At 51.5% G+C, this 20,335-nt stretch overlaps 1 protein-coding gene across 2 annotated transcripts in view; it reads left to right on the top strand.

Annotated features, from left to right (window-relative positions):
• The first annotated feature begins 4,365 nt into the window (after positions 1–4,365).
• Positions 4,366–20,335, top strand: part of HRH2 (histamine receptor H2) — a 49,803-nt gene continuing 33,833 nt past the window's right edge. For both annotated transcript variants that reach the window (XM_069597554.1, XM_069597553.1), the window contains exon 1: positions 4,366–4,431. The gene's annotated coding sequence lies outside the window, so the exon portion shown is untranslated. The remainder of the gene's footprint in view (positions 4,432–20,335) is intronic.

The following is a 20,335-nucleotide window of genomic DNA, read 5'->3' as shown; positions in this document are numbered from 1 at the left end:
CTGTTGCCCCTTATTTTCCTACTCCTGGCTCAGCTCAAATGTCACGTGCTCAGAAAAAGTTTCTCCAACTGTCTTCAAGAAAGTGCCTCCCCCAGTCATGCTCAATTACATGATCCCACTTTGCTTTCTCACAGCAATTCTCTTTAGTTAAAATTATCTGGCTTATTCTTATTCAATGTCTTTCTATACCTTCTAGCATGTCAGATCTTTGTCTATCCTGTTCATCACTGTGTCCCAGAGTCAACTCAGTGCCAGACACATAGTAGGTCCAGTACCATGTGCTGAAAGAATGAATGCACTTAATATTCATTTCTTCCATGTGAGCCTTTTGAGGCAGACCTTACTGTTTTGCTTATTTAATGGTGAGTTGGCATTGTTGAAATAAAGACCTCTTACACTGATATGCAAGGAAAGTATAGGTAACCCTTTCAGTAAAAGGTCATAAGATTAATGTCTGTCCATGTTACTAAATAATGAGCTTCAGTTTTGTAAATCATAAAAGTTGTAACTCTCAAACAATAGTATCAGAAGAATGAGAATGTTTCCGAATGCTTGCAATCTGTATTTTGATTAAGGATCCTACAGTAGATTTTGAAAGGCTTTATTTAGATTATGTGTGAACTTAATATATGTCAATTAATAAAACAATGGTTTTTAACCTGTATTTTCTTTAAAAAAGAAAGGCCCATTTTCTAAATGGGCTTATGCCATGCTAAGTTGCTTCAGTTGTGTCCGACTCTGTGCGACCCCATGGACTGTAGCCCACGTAGCTCCTCTGTCCATGGGATTCTCCAGGCAAGAATACTGGAGTGGATTGCCATTCCCTTCTGCAGGGGATCTTCCTGACCCAGGGATCAAGCCAGCATCTCTTAGGCCTAACCTGCATTGGCAGGTGGGTTCTTCACCGCCACTGCCACCTGGGAAGCCCAGATGGGCTCAGAGATGGGAACTGATTCCCACGGCCCTTTATCTAGTAATTCACTGATTTGTAACAAACCAGCCCAGAGCTCACCGACTTGAACCGACAAGAATACATCATTTCTCTCAGTTCAGTGCATGCCTGGGTGGTTCTTCTGCTGGGCTCACCTGCGCTTACACATATGGCTGTAAGAGTTGGGACAGCCGGCTCTTGCCCACCTTGTGGTCCTTCAGATATCTCCACAGCCTGGTGGCCTCAGGGATGATTCCAAGGGAGTAAAAGCTGGGGGATCAAGGCCTCTTAAGGCTTAGCCTCGGAAATGACCCTGCATCACTTCTTCTGGGTTCTGTCCGTCCAAGCAAGCCATAAGACAGGCCCAGACTAGGGGAAGGGACATAGACTCCACTCTAAACGGGAGGAGCTGTCACACTGCAGAGGAGCAGAGGGCCATATGGTGGCCGACTCTGAAAATCTGTCACAGATAGTAAGCGCTGGAACCAGCTTGACTGAACCTCTGACTCAGCAAGGAAAACCAAGGACCAAGTTGTTATCTGTGACTCCAGAAATCTAAACGGCCTAAATCACACTTATCTCTCAGTGACATCATGTGTCCACCACGTGGCTGGCTGGGCTTCTGAGACCTCACTCTGGGACTCAAAGCAAGGGAGCAACCTCTCCATGGCATATCCCCTGAACAGTCTCATGACAGACAGAAAAGGGAGCCGGCAAGGACTCACCGGCCCAGAGCCTCTGCATAGACGTGACACAAATCACATCCACAGTTACATCAGTGGCCAGTCAGGTCACAGACAGCTCCTCCTCTCCTGGGAGGGACACCGAATGTGAAAGGACAATAGTCTCATCCACGTGGAGCCCATTTTCCTCTTTGAGTCCTTTAAAAAAAAAAATCCTTCAACAGAGCCAAAATCTGTCTCATTTTAATTCTCCCGTTGGCCCACAGAGCAGAGAGACAAAGGTCGTTGCAACCATCTCTTCTCTGGGAGCCACCCAGTGTGAAAACCGGCCACAGCCCCTCCATGGCTCACAGGATCGAGTCTAAGACCCCGCGGGCATCCTCTTAAGCGCCCCCACGTTTTGATTCCTGCCGGCCTGAATGCTCCAGGCTGTTTGACGGCTTATGCCGCTCACCGAGCTGTTTCCTCCGCCTCTGTGGCCCTTCTGCTGCTCTCCACCTTGTGAAGCGTTGTTTTCCTTTTAAGATCTGCCTTAAAAACCATGCCTCTCTATAGACAATTTTTGTTGTCTTTGGCAGGGTCAACCCACTTTTCCATTTTCTAAACCTCTTCATTATAGCATCTGTCCATTCACTCATACAGCCTATACTTCTAAAGCATTTATCACTGCTCCAGGCTCTGGGGAGACACAGGGAATTATACAAACAAGTTTCCAGCTCCTTCACTGGTTACATCCTGGCACACTACAGCAGGCAATAAGCACATAAACAAATGAATAAACAAAATAATTCAACACAGTGATACATGTTTTCATTACAATAAGAAAGGGGTGATAGAAAAAACTGGTAGCAAGGAAGTGACTGTTCTAAGTAGGATGATCAGACTTTGTGGTCTCACTGACTTTGGGGCAGCTGCAAAAAGATGTAGGGGAAGTAGAGAGAACAGCCAGTTCAAATGGTCTGGGGGGTGATCCAGCTGGGTTGCTGTGGGCACAAGGGGGAAGGCGCTGTGGCTGAGGAATAGAGAGAGAGGCAGAGAATGGTGAGACATGTGCTCAGAGAGGTGGGTCATGGCCAGATCATGGGGATGGTGATAAGGAGCCTGGATTTTATTCTAACTGCAACACAAAGCCCTGAAAGAGTTTTCTTCAGGGAAGTAGAAAGGCATGACCTAATTTATACCTTTTCTGAGATAACCTATGTTGCTTTGTGAGGCTTCCCAGGAGGTGCCAGTGGTAAAGAACCTGCCTGCCAGTGCAGGAACCATAAGAGATGTGGGTTCAACCCCTGGGTCGGGAAGATCCCCCGGAGGAGAACATGGCAACCCGCTCCAGTATTCTTGCCTGGAGAATCCCATGGACGGAGGAGCCTGGTGGGCTACAGTCCAGAGTTGCAAAAGAGTCACACATGACTGAAGAGAGTTAACACACACACACGTTACTTTGTGAATTGTTGGTGAGCAGGGGTAAAGTCTGTGAGACCAACTTGGTGGCTTTTGCTGTCTTTCCAAGACACTGGTGACTTGGATACACCATCTACAACAGCCTCCCCCAGAAGCTGTGACCTCTGAGCTCCAGGAACTATAACCTTAGTCTCTGCATCTCAGCACACACATAGCCCTGGGGCGGGGGTGGGGGTCCACAGTGACAGAATGACTTGGGGTGGTGTGTCAGTCAGCAGCAGCACATACCTGAAACTTAGATGCAGCGGAACCAGCTTTCTTTCCCCTTGCTTTATCAAGCTTCTGCAGAAACTCCCCTCTACGCATCATATGGGGCAGCCCATCTGACTGCCTGCCTCGCTAACACTGGGTTAGCAACCCAGGCCTGGCACAACCCTCACCATCCTGCCCACCCAGGCTCCGCTCCACCAAGGTCTGCTGGGTTAGCATAGCAGCCGTGATACCTGGATCTGTAAGAGAGGCTCTCTCCCACTGGGCCTCTATGTTTTCATCTGAAAGGCGGGTGTTATTTTCCCTACTCCAAGGGCTCTTTTTCCCCAAGACCCTCCTTCCTACCTTTTCTCTCTCTCCATCTCTCCCTTCAACTAGAACAAGTCCACTCTGCGGATTTCTGAAACTCCACTGATTTTTTTTTTTTTTTAATTAATAACCCCTTAACTGATTTCTCTGTGCCCTTAAGCCTCAGGCCCTCTTTGTTTCCAGTCTAGATCGCAGAATTATCCAGACTTTCCCCTTGAAACCAGTTCTTCCTCTCTCTTCTAGCTTGATTCCAGGTGGCTGAGAGCTGGACACGGAAGGGTAGCGGGTGCCACCTGATCCCATGGGTCTAGCCTCCCCAGGGCAGGCCCTCCAGCTGTGGTCAGGAGTCCCCCTCCTCTTAGCCAGGGAAGGCACAGCTGGAGGCTGGGTCCCAGGCCAGGCAGTGGAGGGGCGGGGGGGGAAGGGAGGGGAGAAAGCGAGGGAAAGAGGGGGGAGCGTGACCAAAATAACGACAAAAGGGAAAGTGTCAGAGGCAGAGAGAGAAGGAAAGCAGGTCCAGAAGAAAGCAAAAGACAGTGTGGGAGAGTGTGGGAGAGGCAGGAGAGCCAAGGAGGAGAGGACGCGAGTGTGTGCGTGCGCCGTGGGGGAAAGAGACGACAGAGAGGGAGAGAAGGGGGCTCGGAGAGGGAAGGAAGGGAAGGAGCGAGCGGGAGCCAGGAGCAGCGAGCTGGGGGCGGAGACGAGGAAGTGGGTGCGAGGCGCAGGGCGCGGGCGGGCGGGAGCGCCGCCCGCTCCATCCCTGCCCGGAGCGCAGCCGGCGCGGGCGCAGGACGGAGGCGAGCCCGAGCGGAGCCACCTCGGCGGCAGCAGCTCCAGGTAACGCGGCCGCCGTCCCCCCGCCGGGCCTGGGCGCGGGGTGGGGTCCCCGGGCAGGCCCTGGTGGAGAGGAGGGGCGCCCCTGGCGGCTGCTCCCGGTTCCCCGTCGCCGGCTGGACCCTGACCCCGGGTTCGAGCCCCGGCCCGTCCGCGTGCGGGCTGTGCCTGACCTTGGACCAGTCGCTTTGCCGGCGAGACTCAGTTTCCTTTTGTGACTCGCGGAGGGTGGCGCCCTGGGAACGCGGCAAGCGCGGGATGCAGCCCCCGTGGGTCTTCGGTGGTGCTCTGGGCGCGGGATCACGCGGAAGTCCCCGCTGCCCCCATGGGGATGGATTTGGAAAACCCACTTTCGCAGAAACAGCCCATGTTTTGTCCCTATGTCTGGGCGCTGGCGTTTTCTCAGAGCGTTGTCTGTGGGCGCAAGGCATGACCTTCTGCTTAAGGAAAGCCGATAGAGGGCAGGGGCTGGGCCGGGAGGAGGCTCCCAGCTCTTTAGGGAGCCTTCGCCCTCCTGGACTGTCACCCGGATGCCTGGGAGCGAGGACCTGGAACCAGGAGCTTCTGGATAGCAAGCCTCTAGGATGGAGCCGGGCAGGTGGCCTCGGCTTGGAGGCTTGGAAACGCAGTTCTGCCGCCTAAGGCGTGCAGCTGACCTTGAGCATGGGAGCCTCAGTTTCCTCCCCCATGAACAGGGCCAGACTCAAGGATAAGAAGGTGGGGCAGCAGGTACCTGCGGGTCGTGGTATTCCCCAGTGGCAGCTGTCATATCCTAACTCGGGCGCCCAGAGTCCTGGCTCCGGTTGCCTCCTGGAAACTCATTTGTATGTGCCAGGTCCGTCCTGGTCTCCTTTGCCAGAGCTGGTTAGTGGTCCAGCTGGGCATGAAGCAGTGCCCAGGAAATGAGGAGGGGGGTGTTGGGAGCCCCCCTCCCCAACCCAGATACAACATCCTGGTGGTTATTTTAGATGTGCAGCTTATATCCAGTAAAGACTCCTGAGGGAAGCTCTCAGAGCCTCAGTTTCCTTATTTGCAATAGCCAGTCATGAATTCCTCCCTATTTGTGAGATTCCTGTTGCTGGAGGTTATGAAAGGCAATTAGTAAATGATATTTATTGACACCTCTGACTCTGAGTTATGAGAAGAATTGAATAGAATGAAAAAAGAACATTTCTTTGGCACCTGCCAGGCCTGGTAACTCAGCGCGTGATATATATGGTATTGACTATAGTTATTGCAATAATCAGGGGAGCCGGTGCCATTAAATCCCAGTTTACAGAAAACCAGGGCTCACAGGGTCTGCGATTTTCACAAGGTCACACTGTTGGGAAGTGCCTGCCCTGGGGTTGGCCCCAGTCCTGCCTGACTGTAGAGTGCTCCTCAGAGCACCAAACTGCCCCCCAAATCTGGTGGTGGATGGCGTTCCTGGCACCTGGTTCGTTGCGTGCTTGTTGCCTGGTTTCTTGTGGCACCTGTGTTAGGAAGAGGTGCTACATAATCACTGGAGAAAGTGAGTCTGAACTCTGGCTGTGGTGTGTGGTGGGGGGTGCCTTTGCCAGGTGATTTCTCCAGGAGTCTGGAAGGAAGAAAGATCACGACCCAACTCCACACGGAAAGCAGACACCAGGCTGACTCACTCTATCCCGCCAGCTTCTTTTCCTTTTCCTGCCGCTTCACCTCCGTTAACCGCAACCTAGGCTGCCTCTCCAGGTCGCAAGAGCAATCTTCCTTCTGCATCCTCTCATGATGACTAATGGAACTGACCATCCAGGCTGAGATGTCTGAGGGGAAAACAAATCCAGCTGCGGCCCATCTCCGCGAGGGCCCCAGAGAAGCAGAAACAGGATTGGGTCCCAGTCTCAAGCATTTAGCTCAGCTTAGGGAGAATGTCTGTGACGATGGGAAAATGGACACCCTGCTCTGGGAAAATGGGTGTTCCAGCAGGCTGGAGAGGTTTCTTTGCCAAAAATGTTCTAAGAGAAGAGGAGGACATCCAAACAAGATGATGGGAATATAAGCCAAGGCTCCGCTGGAAAGAGATTCATCAACAGAGAAGACCTAAATGTTCAAAAGTGGGGAAACGATGGAACAGTCAGGGGGCTAATAAAAACGGACAGGCTTTTTTTTTATGCTAAATTTTATGTCATCTGTATTTTACCACAGTATAAAAACACTGGAACTTAAAGTATAGTTGATTCACAACATAGTATTAATTTCTGCTGATATAGCAAAGTAATTCAGTTATATGTTGGAGAAGACTCTTGAGAGTCCCTTGGACTGCAAGGAGATCCAACCCGGCCATTCTGAAGGAGATCAGCCCCGGGATTTCTTTGGAAGGAATGATGCTAACGCTGAAACTCCAGTACTCTGCCACCTCATGAAAAGAGTTGACTCATTGGAAAAGAGTCTGATGCTGGGAGGGATTGGGGGCAGGAGGAGAAGGGGACGACCGAGGATGAGATGGCTGGATGGCATTACTGACTCGATGGACGTGAGTCTGAATGAACTCCGGGAGTTGGTGATGGACAGGGAGGCCTGGCGTGCTGCGATTCATGGGGTCACAAAGAGTCGGACACGACTGAGCGACTGAACTGAACTGAACTGCACTGATATATATATATTTAGAGAGAGAGACATTCTTTTTCCAAATGTTCTTTTCCATTACGGTTCATCGTAGGCTGCTGAATACGGTCCCCTGTACTGCGCAGGAGGACCTTATTTACCCAGTCTACATGTAACAGCTTACACCTGCTAATCCCATCCTCCCACTGCTCCCCGCCTCAGCCCCCTTCCTCTGGGCAACCACCAGCCTGTCCTCTATGGAAAATGGACAGCTCTTCATGGAGGGGGACATGCATATGTGTATATGTGGCATCACAAATTGGTGGCAAGTACTTAGAAAAAAGACTGGAAGGATATAAGTCAAACGGCATTAACAGTGTTTGCCCGTGGGAGATTTATTCCCCCCTTTATAATTTATGAACTTTCCAGATTTTAATCAGGGAACATATACTATAATAATTAGTGGACCTAGAACTGTCTGATTTTTAAGGACCATCTCCTCCACCCGCTCCCACCTCTTCCTGGCCAGCACCCAGGACACGGCTGGGGTATGGAGGCCTGTCGGCAATAGGGACATCTCTGTGTTGAGGCCTGGCAGGCACCTTAGAAGGAAGAAGGAACACTAAATTTTTAATACCACCAGCATCTGGCATCAGTTACATTTTTACTGTGTGCTCGTGGTGAGTCTGCGAGGCAGGTGCTAGTGAGAGCCCCGTTTTTCAGAGAAGACACCGCACCTTCTGCCACTTCCCCAGTCGCACGGGACCCAAACCCAGGCTCCCCAAATTCAGAGTCTGCACTCCTAGTTGCAGTTAGGAAGGGTCAGCAGATGCCATCGGTGGCATTTTAGTGCTTATCACAGAAACCCTGGGGGAGGCGGGGCCCCTATGCACTGTCCAGGGGAAGAAACGGCTCAAGAAATTCCCTGGCGGTTCGGTGGTTACTCCTCAGCCTCTCACTGTGGGGGCCCAGGGTCAGTCCCTCTTTGGAGAACGAAGATCCTGCAAGCTGTGGGGCATGACCCCCCAAATTAAATCAAGTTCCTTTTTAAAAGAAAAGAAATGGCTCAGCAGTGACCTCTGAAGTGCCAGGCCTTGTGGTATGGGCCCAAAGGTGCATAAGGCGCCATCCCTGCACAGACGTGGGAGAGCAGCGCGTAAACCGTGTCCGCGAGGCTTTTCTGGTCGGGGTGTGGGATTGTTTTAGGGACTGTGGGGCCTCAGAGGAGGAAGAACGGAGGCTCCCAGACAAGGTGGTATCTGAAATGGTTCTGGAAGGATGAGCAAGAACCCACCAGGTGAGCAAGACAGGCTAGAACAGTGGTTCTCAACTGGGCACAGTTTGGCTGCCCGGAGACATTTATCAACATATGGAGATAGTTTTATTATCACAGCTGGGGGTGAGGAGGTGTACTGGCATCTAGTGGGTAGAGGGCAAGGATGCTGCCAAACATCCCACAACGCACAGGACGGTCCGCACAACAGAGAATTTACCTGTCCAAAACATCAGCGGTGCTGAGTTGAGAAACCCTGGAATGGAGAGGGCCTTCTGAACAGGGCTGGCCCGTGCAAGGCTTCCACGGACATTCAGCGAGTGCCACCTTGGAGCCCGTGATGGCCCTCCTGGCCTCCCTGCTGCCACTCTGCCTCCACCACCAGCCAGAGTGGTCTCTTTAAAAAAAAAAAGAAAGAAAACATGAAAGCTTTATAGAGATATAATTCACCTGCCATAAAATTCAAAATACAAGCCAGTTGCTTCAAGTATATTCACAGAGCTGTACAACCATGACTGCTATCTGATTCCGGAACATTTTCATCACCCCAAAGAGCAGCTTTGGACTCATTGGCTGCGGCTCCCTATCCCCGCCCCCACCCCCACAAATCACTGGTCTACTTCCTGTCTCCGTGGATGTGCTGATTCTGGAGACTGCGTGTCAGTGGAATCATGCAACATATGACCTTTTGTGTCTGGCGTATTTCGATGAGCGTCGTGTCCTCAAGGCCCATCTTTGTTGTAGCGTGTGTACTTCACCGCTTTTCACGGCCCAAATCCTATTCCATTGCATGGATAGACCAAGTTTTGTTTATCCGTTCGTCAGTTGATGGCTGATGGGTAATTGGGTCGTTTCTACCTTTTTGTCTATTATGAGTAACACTGCTCTGAAGAGTTGTGTACAGGTTTCGTCAGGACATAAATTTTCGTTTCTTTGAGGTGTATACCTAGAAGTAGAATTATCAGGTCGTACGATAACACTAGGTGTAATCCTTTGAAGAAACACCAGAATGTTTTCTGAAGCAGTGGCCCCATCTTGCCTTCCCACCAGCCCTGTCTGAGGTTTCCAGTTTCTTCCCATCCTCACCAGTGCTTATGATCTGACTTTTGGATCCTAGCCATGCTGTGGGTGTGAAGTGATATCATTGTGGGTTTGATTTGCATTCCCCTGATGGCTAATGAATTTGAACATCTTTTTGGGTGCTTCTTGGCCATTTGTGTATCTTGTTTGTAGCGCTGTCTTTTCAAATCAGCTTTAAAAGTTGGTTGCATGCTTCCCTTACTTAGACCGAATGACAAACCCCACAGCGCAGGACTAGGCCTGCACGACAGGGCCTTGCACCCAGCTTTGAGTGCATCTGCCCTCACTCTGCTATGGCCAAGCCGACCTCAAAGCAGCAAGCCCGTCACTGTGCAAGCCCTTTGCAGGGGGTTTCCCCTACCCCTGACTGCCACCCCATCCGCCTTTGCATAGCAGGTCTGGGGTCAGCCTCAGAAAGAGCTTCCCTGTTCTCTTGGTCTCAAGGGCCTTCCCTGACACCCCCCGCCCCAGGCCATTTCTATCCCCTCTGAAGGTTTCTTTTGAGTATCCTTTTTAGTATCTCATAAAATCCAGAAGAACGGGCCTCCTGTGTGACCCTGGGCAAGTGGCTGCCCCTCTCTGGGTCCCGGCTGCCCCATCTGAAAACAGACACAGGTATATGAGCTGGCTGACCTCACAGGGCCTTTCTAACTCTGCCCTTCACTGATGCCAGCTTCCCTGTGGTAGCTCTGCCAGGAGGCGCCGGCCTGGCGCCATGGCAGCGAGAGAAAGGTGGCTAGAGCCAAGTTGGTCACGGATCGTAGCAGGCAGCGTGGCTGATTATCGCCAGCCCCATGGGGACAGTCTCCAGGAGCATGTGGCTGCCAGGAAGAATTGTCAACAGCTCTGCCCAGGTCTCTGCCTTGGCCACTTTCAGCTCTAGAGTCACCCACTTTCCCCTGGAGAGTAATCTTCTAACCTCCAAACCCTCTCTGAGCATTAGAGCCATCCGGCCCCCTCACTCGGTCACTTAACAAACACTTCCTGGTGGTCTGCTTGTGCCTCGTCCTGGGTGCCGCCCCGAAGACATAGAGGCAGATGAGTGCCGCCCCTGTGCAAAGACTCAGGTGTCGTGGGGAGGCAGGCTTGTAGCCAACAGCGGGCAAAAGCAGCCCTGAAGTTGCAAGCAGACCTCAGAGACTGGAACACCCACTGCCCTGGCGGGGAGGCGGGAGGACTCGCAGAGCTGGGTGGGGCGAGCGGGAGTGCAGCAGGCAGGCAGAGTGTCTGAGTAGCAAAGGCATAGAAAGACGTGTGTAGAGACACGGCTGCCAAGCCTCCAGGTGTGCTCGGGGCCTTCAGAGCAATTAGGTTTTGCCTGAGGCTCCGGGGACAGTGGAAGGAGGTAACAGAGGACTCGATTTGCCGAGATCCTGATCATGGAAAGCCTGCAGTGCCGAGCAGAAGAGTGTGGACTTAGCCCTGGAGGCTGCAGGAGCTGGGAAGAGATCGGAGGCTGAGGATAGAGGCCATCAGGTTGCACTTTTGAAAAGTGCCCTTTCCCCGGACAGCCCAGAGGCCAGGGTGCTAGGGAGCGAAGGGGAGACCAGGCACCCCGTCTGGATGCCCTTGTTCTTTCCAGATGAGCAGAGATGAAGGCTGGAGCAGTGCCGCTGGAGGGAAGGGGCAGAGCCTGAAGTGAAGCCATTTGGTAGACAGAAGCCCCTGAAGGAGATCGGGGAGTCTAAATAATGAACGGCACGGGAAATGCCAAGGCCAGCCTCCCAGGCTGCTGTGATGGGGAGGCATGGGAGCTGTGCGAGCTAGCCCGTGAGGGTGGCATTTCCCTGGTGGCTGAGACGAGACCGCAGAGGCAGAGGCAGAAGGTGTCCAGACCAAGGGACTGGGTTGTGCAAAGGCACAGAGGTGTGAGACTGTCGAGAGTGAAAGGAAGGGTGAAGCCTTCTGGGTGGTTGAAACACAGGGCGTGATAAGAGGGGAGGGGAAACTGAGGCTGGGGAGGGCAGAAGGGGCAGAGACTCTGGCCTCGGAAGGCTGCAGCAGTCCCAGCTATGGCCGCATTGCCTGTCCCTTCCAGACACAGAGCACTCACTACCCCGGAGAAAGCCCATTGCTGGACTTAGTCACCCCTCTTCTGGACTCCGTACCACATTCCCCGGGCAGAGGTGGGTAAATGTCAGAGGCCCCACCTCCAACCCTGAAAAACTGACCAATGGATTTGGTCTAGGGCAGAATTCGCAAAGCTGTATGGAAGGCGGGAGGGTGGTTAGAAAAGCAACCAGATCCTGGGGGCTGACCTTGCTCTCCGAGAGCCCCAGGAATGTGCCAAGGTCCTAGACACCTGCTGGTGGAGGACTTGAACAGAAAACTGTAAGATCTTTTTTTAAAGCCATTATTTTAAAATGAGATTTCATTGAAAAGTTTGGGTCTTTTATTTATTTATTTCAAAGACTGTATATATTTTCAGATCTTCCTTCCTTCCTTCCTTTCTTTTTAAATGTTTATTTATGTATTTGGCTACTCCAGATCTTGGTTGCAGTGCTTGGGATCTTCAATCTTTGCTTCTAGGCCTGCAGGGTCTCGTTCCCTGGCCAAGGACTGAACCCAGCGCCGCTGCGTTTAGTGGTAAAGAACCCGTCTGCCAATGCAGGAGATGGAAGAGACACAGGTTCAGCCCCAGGGTGGGGAAGATCCCCTGGAGGAGGGCATGGCAACCCACTCCAGTATTCTTGCCTGAAGATCCCCACGGACCGAGAAGCCTGGTGGGCTACAGTCCATGGGCTGCAAAGAGTTGGACGCTGAAGCGACTTAGCATGCGCACACCCTTGCCTTAGGAGCACGGAGTCTTAACATTGACCCACCAGGGAAGTCCCCTAGATGTTTTATTTTAAAGCCGGAAGTACTCACTTAAGGGCTTCCTGGTAGCTCAGCTGGTAAAGAATCCGCCTGCAATGGGGAAGACCTGGATTTGATCCCTGGGTTGGGAAGATCCCCTGGAGAAGGGAAAGGCTACCCACTCCAGTATTCTGGCCTGGAGAATTGCATGAACTCTATAGTCCATGGGGTCACAAAGAGTCGGACACGACTGAGCAATGCTCACTCACTCACTCACTTAAACACCATATTTCCCGTTTCTCCTACAGAATGTGGTGATCCCGTGGCACTGGGCCCTTACTGACCACGGTGCCCCTCCCTCTGGCCCAAGTCCCAGCCCCCTCTCTGGGTCACAGTCCCGGAGGATACGCACTGTTCACACACAGCCTGCCTGGGTCAGGAGGCCTTCGGACCTGGGAGGTCTGACCAGCCTCCTAGTTTTCTCTGCCCTAGTGCCTTTCCCTTGCCCTGCATTCTCTGACACGTCCTGGGAGCATCACTGTCAGGGGAGGCTCTATGGTAAAAGTAGGGCTGACGGAAAGAGGGTGGGTCTGGGATCTGATTTGGCTCTTTGGAAAGCCCTGCAATCCACAGGGTCTGTCAGTCACAGCACATGCTGGTAGACTTGGTCCAGTAAGACCCCAGCTGACTTGATTCACCCCCGAGTCATTCCCAGTACAGATTCCTTTGTTTAAGCAGTACCCTGCCCCTATCTGGGGAAATACCGCCTTTTTCTAAAGGTTTATTAGATAGCTAAAGGTTTATTAGATAGCTAGGAGAAGGAAATGGCAACCCACTCCAGTGTTCTTGCCTGGGGAATCCCAGGGACGGGGGAGCCTAGTGGGCTGCCGTCTATGGGGTTGCACAGAGTCAGACATGACTGGAAGTGACTTAGCAGCAGCAGCATTAGATAGCTAAGACTTTTTCTTCTCACTTTTTCATTAAATAAAACACTGATATGGCTCAGCGGTACAATATACAAAGGTGTGTGCATGCTTAGTCACTCAGTCATGCGCAGCTCTTTGCAACCCCATGGACTGCAGCTCACCAGGCTCCTCTGTCCACAGGGATTCTCCAGGGAAGAATACTGGAGTGGGTTGCCATGCTTTCCCCAGGGGATGTTCCCAATCCAGGGATTGAACCCAGGTCTCCTGCATTGCAGGCAGATTCTTTACCACCTGAGACACCAGGGAGACCCATACAAAGGTGCATGATATAATATACAAAGGCCCCCATCTACCTTGCCCAAAAGAGGGGGTCAATTTTACTTTGTTGCAACGTATCTTTTCAGATTTTCTTCATGCAAAAACTTACTCACTTCTTATATAAACACATTCACGCGTACTACGTCACCTCAGTCGTGTCTGACTCTTTGCAACGCTATGGACTGTAGCCTGCCAGGCTCTTCTGTCCATGGAATTCTCCAGGCAGGAATACTGGAGTGGGTTGTCATGCCCTCCTCCAGGGGATCTTCCCGACCCAGGGGTTGAACCCATGTCTCTTCCATCTCTTGCACTGGCTGGTGGGTTCTTTACCGCCATCACCACCTGGGAAGCACCATATATAAACACATGTTTACATATCTATGGTGTATTCTCACCTTTGATATAAGGAAAATATATTAGACACACTTCTGCATCTTCTTGTTGCTTTTTAGTCCCAGTACGATTGATTCTCAAGTGTAGAAGATTTTGAAGGAGATACAGAAGAAAACAGTAACAAATCATTGTATCACCATCCAAAGAAAGCCGCTACTACCATCCAGCCTGCCCCTCTAGACATAAACTTTATTTGTTGTGTTTCTTCCCAGCCGGTTAACAAGGAGTTCACGGTTACAGTCATCCTCTGTATACAATCTGAATCCTGCTGTTTTACTGCTTAAATATAAGCGTTTTCCCTTATTTCACAGTTTCCAAAATGTGATAGCAGCAGCTCTAGTAATTCTATTAGGACATAATTTACGCCACTGTTCTTCCAGTTTTGAACATATAAAAGTCATTTGCAGCATCACCTGTCACAAATAATACAGTTAAGCCTACAGTTGTGTGTGTGTTTGGAATTGTGTTGAGTGAGCATCTTCAGAAAGCCTGCATCCGGAGTAGAAGCCAGGCAGCAGTGATTTGGTCCCCCAGGGCTGGGGGCTGGGCGCGTGTAGCTGAGGGAGGGGGTGTGGGAGGGGCCTTGGGGGGTGAAGGGACCCGGAGGCCAGCGGGCTCTGGTCCCCGGATGGTGCCGCGTGTTTGTGCATCTGTAGAGCGCTCACTTGAGCTCAGCACTTAGTGGTCTCTGGAGCTTCACACACGTTTGCCCAGCTACTCCTCACAACAGTCAGATAACGGGAAGATTCCTGTTATTTCCATTGTGCCAGGTGAGGAATCTGAGGTGGGAGAATCCAAGTCCCTGCTCCCTATGGCCGCATAAACAAGCGGTGGGGCCAGAACGTGGCCCAGGTCACTGGTCCTGGCGGCGCCTTGCTCTTAACCCCCCACCAGCCACTCTACACCCTTGAGTGTCTGGGACTAGTATCCCCATTTTGAAGAAAGGGAAACTGAGGCTCAAGGCAGAGCTGCCTGGCTAACAGTGCCTCCCTGGCAAGCAGCAGAGCTGGGATTCGAACCCATGGCAGCTGCTGGGAAAGACCTTATTTTCAGCAGGGCTGAGCTGGGGAGAGGTGAGAGGCAGATTGGGAGGAGAAGCCCTCTGACCCGCACACAGTCCCAGCCAGCCGTGAAGACTGTGCAGGGCTGCCCAGGAGCTGCCCCTGTGCTCAGACCTTCCAGACGAAGACATGCTTACCGGGGTGCCTTCTCTTGCAGGAGGGTGGGCAAGAAGACCAGAGAATGCCAGGGGCGGGCAAGAAGACCAGAGAATGCCAGGGGTGGGGAGAGACATTTACCAAGGGGCCAGCACGTCTCCAGCATCCCGTTGCCTTCACATTTCATCTTGCCGGCATCGCATGCTGTGGTTTCATGCTCACTTACAGATGGGAAAACCGAGCCTCCGACAGGTTCCTGGTTCCTCTCCACTACACAGTGTTAGCTTCCTGGGTTGAGCGAAATACTCCAGTGTGGCAGGTGGCCCTGAGTGTCCTGGGGTGGACCTGGATGGCCAGTTGTCTCAGATACCAACAACCATCCCATCACACGGTGAATAAATTGGCTCTTTAGTTCTCCTTCAGGCTTTCTTCTTTATGCAAAGAAAGTCATCAGTTAGGTGCTAATGTGTCTTTAACACCTTTGCAGCACAGCCTTTCTAACTAGGAGAGGGTTAGGCTGGCTTTTCAGGCAGCAGGAGCTACATGGAATTTAATAACATCAGCTCTGTCTCCACTGCCTTTGTTTTCAGGGTAGCTTATTTGAGGGAAAGTGATCCTGGTGGTTATTGTAATAATAAGACAAAATTCTTTTTGCAATTCATTCCATCACTTTAAAGAAAAATGTTAAGTACAAAATAGAACTGGTATATTTTCTGGGTTTGGCAAAATCATGGAGTTGGTCCATGAATGCATGAGGTTTGGAAACACAGGAGGCTTCAGACAGGGTATGCGGTTTGCAACTGGAAACCGAGAGGGCTCTTCCCTCCTCTGGCCAGCTGTGTGACCTCAGCCCAGGCACTCGGCATGTCCGAGCCATCTTTGCAAAGTGCAGTAATAGTGACTGCCCTGGCGATCCCACAGGGAGTTCTCCTGCGGGGCTGGAGGGTGTGGAAAGTGGGGGAGGGCAGAGAGGATTTCCTCAGATAACCAGTGTGTGAATGTTCCTGGCAAGCCTTCGCTGTTTGCTGTGGATATCTTTAAGGTGACCCAGCGAGCTGCAGGACTTTCGCCTTATAAGAGCAAGCTACACGCCCTGCTGGGAGGGCAACGCCTCGCTGAAGTGAGGCTGCGGGGAAGAACAGAGAGGAATGACCATGCGGACTGGGGGGTGGTTCTGGTGCCCAGCTCTACTGTCACCACTGATGGTGGTGCCCGTCATGGTGATATGATGGTGCTGGTGGCGATTCTGGTGAGGGCAATACTGGCAGTGACAAGGGCCGTGAGGTGTTCAGTTGGAGGGCCTGAGGACTTTCGTATCACCGAGAAGCAACGACTCGGGAGTTCTGTGAGGCTGTCCAGAGAAAGGGACTCAGATTTGTCCTCTGGGGCTTCATAGCCTTTCAGGAGCCTACAAAATTGTCTGCAAACACACACATACAGATACACACACACACACACACACACACAAATACCAGATTTAAAATGCAAAAAACCCACCAAATTACAAATAATATTTGTTTAATTGACAATTTATGACAGCTAGTCGGTGGCAGCTCCTTATACTAAACAGCTAAATATAAATCCTGTTTTCGATGGAATGTGTTCTAGGAATATTGCAATGCATTCGGTATGCAATATAGGGGTATGCTTCCAAATGAAAGAGTAGATAGGATTCTATAAGGTTTTTTAAATGGCCACGATTGGCAAATAATTTATAAGCTAGTAAGCCGCCATCACTGGAGGTATGCAAGGCCATCGGGGATCATCTCCTCTCTGGGATGCTATTGAAGGGGTTCCTGAGCACCAGATGACCACTGAGTGTTGTTTCTACCCAGAACCCTCTTATTTTAATTAGTCTGGGAGTTTGTGATTCTTTCTCTCCCACCCCCTCCAGACACGCACACACATCTAATCGCTACAAGAAACTTTTAAGATATTCTAAGCCCATCTTCCCTCTTTTCTGCTGAGGAAACTGGCAGTATAAAACCTGTGGGAGGAAACAGAGCAAGTCAGAGTCACACCAGGGACTCACTCAGGTTCCAAATTCCTTGCCCAGTGCCCTCTCCACCCAGCCTCTGCACCCCACGGAGTTTTGTCCTGGGTGGCAGAGATTTGGATCCCCCTGCAAAAACTGGCAATCCAGGGTATAATCTCCCCCAGAAGAATCAAGGTAGAATTTTCATTTGGCCCCAGCCAATGCCCGTCTTAGAAAGTGCCCCCACCCAGATCTTTCCCACACTTGTTACCTCAAGTCTGGTCATGGGCTTTGGTCAGGTTACAAAGCACCACAAACCTCAAGTTCCTCATCTATAAAGTGGAGATAAATAATGGTGTCCTTGTAGGAAGGCTGTTGCAGAGAGATTAAATGGGATAAAGTATGTAAACATCAGTTCGTAGAGCATTGCATACACTTTCAAAGCACCCCCATAAACGGGGTATTATCTTGCAATGATGGTTGTTTTCAGTATGCGTCACTCAACCCAATAAATATTAATCGAAGCCCCATTAAGTGCCTGTTAGGGAACAAAAAATTGATCCTGGCCTTCATGCTGCCTATGTGCTATTTAGGAGAGAGATATAGTGAACAAAGAGGGAAAAGAAGAAAAAAGTGCCTAAAAAAAATTGGCTCTCTCTGTGGAGAGCCAAATGGAGGAGATACGGTGAGGTCCAAGGAGCTGCTCCAGGGGTCAAGAAGGATGCCCTCCACAGAACTGATATTTGAGCCAAGATGCCAATGTCCACATCAGCAGCAGATCAAGGCAGAGGCCCGAGGAGGAGACTGTGCATGTCCAAGGCTCTGGGGCAAGGTCAGAGTGCTGGGTACCCAGTGAGTCCTGAGGCAGGAGGTCAGAGAGATGGGGCACGGATCCCAGGGGGGGCTGTCTTGTGAGCCAAGGAGCGTGTGTGAGGCACAGTGTGGATGAGACAGGAGCAGGAGGGCAGTGCTGGAGACCAAAGGGAGCAGCAGAGATGCCTGGTGACAAGTGTCGCGAAAGTCCACACGAGAGATGGTGCTGGCGTGGACTAGGGCGGGATGGCAGCAACCACGGGAAGTTGCCTCATCCAGGAGGCACGTGTTTCAGAGGGAAAAGCCATCAACTTTGCTGATGGGTTGAATGTTGGGGATGAAGGAAAGACAGAGGTCCAAGAAGATGCTTGAATATGTAGCCTGAGCCCCGAGGTGGATGAAGGGGAAACAGAGGCTAGAAAAGAGACTCAGAGATCCTCCTTCCCTTTGTGTCCCCAGTGTCCAGAACAGGCAAACTCTATGGAGCCCGAAAGCATGTCGGTGGTTGCCGGGAACCGGAGTCAGGTAGCGATTGCTTAACGGGTGTCGGCTTCCCTCAGGGTGATGACCATGTTTGAAAACCAAGTAGAGCTGGTAGTTACACAACATCATGGGTGGGCTGAGTGCCATTGAACCGTGCACTTTGATCTTATGTGCCCTTCACCTACATGGAAAGAAAGGGAGAAATAGAGATGCTCCCAAACAGCAATGACCAAGGGAATTTGTTGTCACCCGATGCGGCTTCAGCTGCCCACATCAGCCGTTGGCAAGGCCAGGCAGATGGCCTGGGGTCTCTCACTGAAAAGAAAACCCCTCAGCAAAAACTGGACACACAAATAGTCAGCAAATGAACTGAATTATATGCAGGTCTTAGTTGGCGGAGGGCGGCATGGTGGTTGGCTGTGGACACTCAGAGACAGTGGAGTTAGATCTGGTTCAAAGCCCTGCCTGCCTCTTTACCAGCTGTGCACCTTTGGACAAGTGACTTTATGTCTGAACCTGAGTTTCACAATCTGTCAAATGGGACTCTGCCTCACAGAGATATCTGGGGCTTCCCAGGTGATCCAGCGGTAAAGAATCTGCCTGCCAAGGCAGGAGACGCTGGAGATGCGGGTTCACTCCCTGGGCTGGGGAGACCCCTGGGAGCAGGAGATGGCAACCCACTCCAGAGTTCTTGCCTGGAGAATCCCATGGACAGAGGAGCCTGGCGGGCTGCAGTCCACAGTCCAGGGAGCTGCAAAGAATTGAACACGACTGAGCACCACAGAGCAGCCTAGAGCTACTAAGCTACCTGTGAGTGCTCAGCAGATGGAAGAGGTCAGTGTCCTGGCTTCCAGCCCAGGTCACCTTCCCGGCACTGTGATGCCCGAGTGATGACAGTCATCACAGGAAAAGGTCCGCTTTGCTGCACCCTGCCTTTCTGGGCTGGTAGACACACATGGCGGAGAAGGCAGTGGCGCCCCACTCCAGTGCTCTTGCCTGGAAAATCCCATGGACAGAGGAGCCTGGTGGGCTGCAGTCCATGGGGTCGCTGAGAGTTGGACACGACTCAGTGACTTCACTTTCACTTTTCACTTTCATGCATTGGAGAAGGAAATGGCACCCCACTCCAGTGTTCTTGCCTGGAGAATCCCAGGGACGGCAGAGCCTGGTGGGCTGCCGTCTGTGGGGTCGCACAGAGTCGGACACGACTGAAGCGACTTAGCAGCAGCAGCAGCAGCAGACACACATGGGTGGGGCTCTTCTTTTGGTTGTGCCAACAGCAGCAGTTACAGAACCTGCCCCAAATTCCAGACGATATTTGGGTCCATTCACCTCTCAGCCTGTGCAGAAGGGGGCACTCTCCCCCATCAAGTAGGCTGCAGTGTTTGGGACAACTTGGACTTAAGAGCAGAAGTGAAAACAATCCCAGCTTCAGATCCCTGTCAGCTCAGAAGACATGAAAGGGTGGAAGAAAAACTCAGACCACCAGGAGCCCAAGGCCTTTCTCTCTAATGAACAACCAGAAATTGTATACTGCCGTAAGAGGCTTGTACCAAACATCAAGCCCATTGTGGGGAAGGAGTTAGGAATCTACAACCACGAAGATCAAAGACAGCAAAAGAGGAAGCATCTTCAGCTGCGGAGCCCGGGGAACTCCCACCATGTCTTTGGAAAGCCTGAAGGGCGTAGTTTCTTTCTCTGTAAGAAAGCTGAAATAACAGCAACTGAGAACCAGGATTATGGAGTCAGACAGACGGGGGTTCAAATTCTGACTTTCGACTTGGTGAATTGAGACTTTGGGCAACCTCACTTTCCTGAACCTGGGTTTCTGCATTTTTAAAATGAGGAAAGACCTCTTGCCACAAGATGTTGTGGTAAAGCCTGAGTGAGAGGATGTTCAGAAAGCAGATAGCCCTAGGCGTGTTGTGAAGCAAGCATCGGATGTATGTTCATCGGTCAGAAGTGCCTCATTGATTGACAGCTGGCTGGGATCAAGAGGGTGGTGTCCCACATGCCACCAGGTCCCTAGGCAATCTCGGACCTGTTGATGGAAACTCCAGGGCTGGCCTGCTGCCCTTAGAACTAAATGCAAACTCCTCAGCACTCCCCCCAACAGCTACGTTTCCCTCTC

Source organism: Ovis canadensis, chromosome 7 (genome assembly GCF_042477335.2).
Source record: "Ovis canadensis isolate MfBH-ARS-UI-01 breed Bighorn chromosome 7, ARS-UI_OviCan_v2, whole genome shotgun sequence".
In the NCBI taxonomy this organism is placed as follows: Eukaryota; Metazoa; Chordata; class Mammalia; order Artiodactyla; family Bovidae; genus Ovis; species Ovis canadensis.
This window is presented reverse-complemented; position numbering and strand designations above follow the sequence as displayed.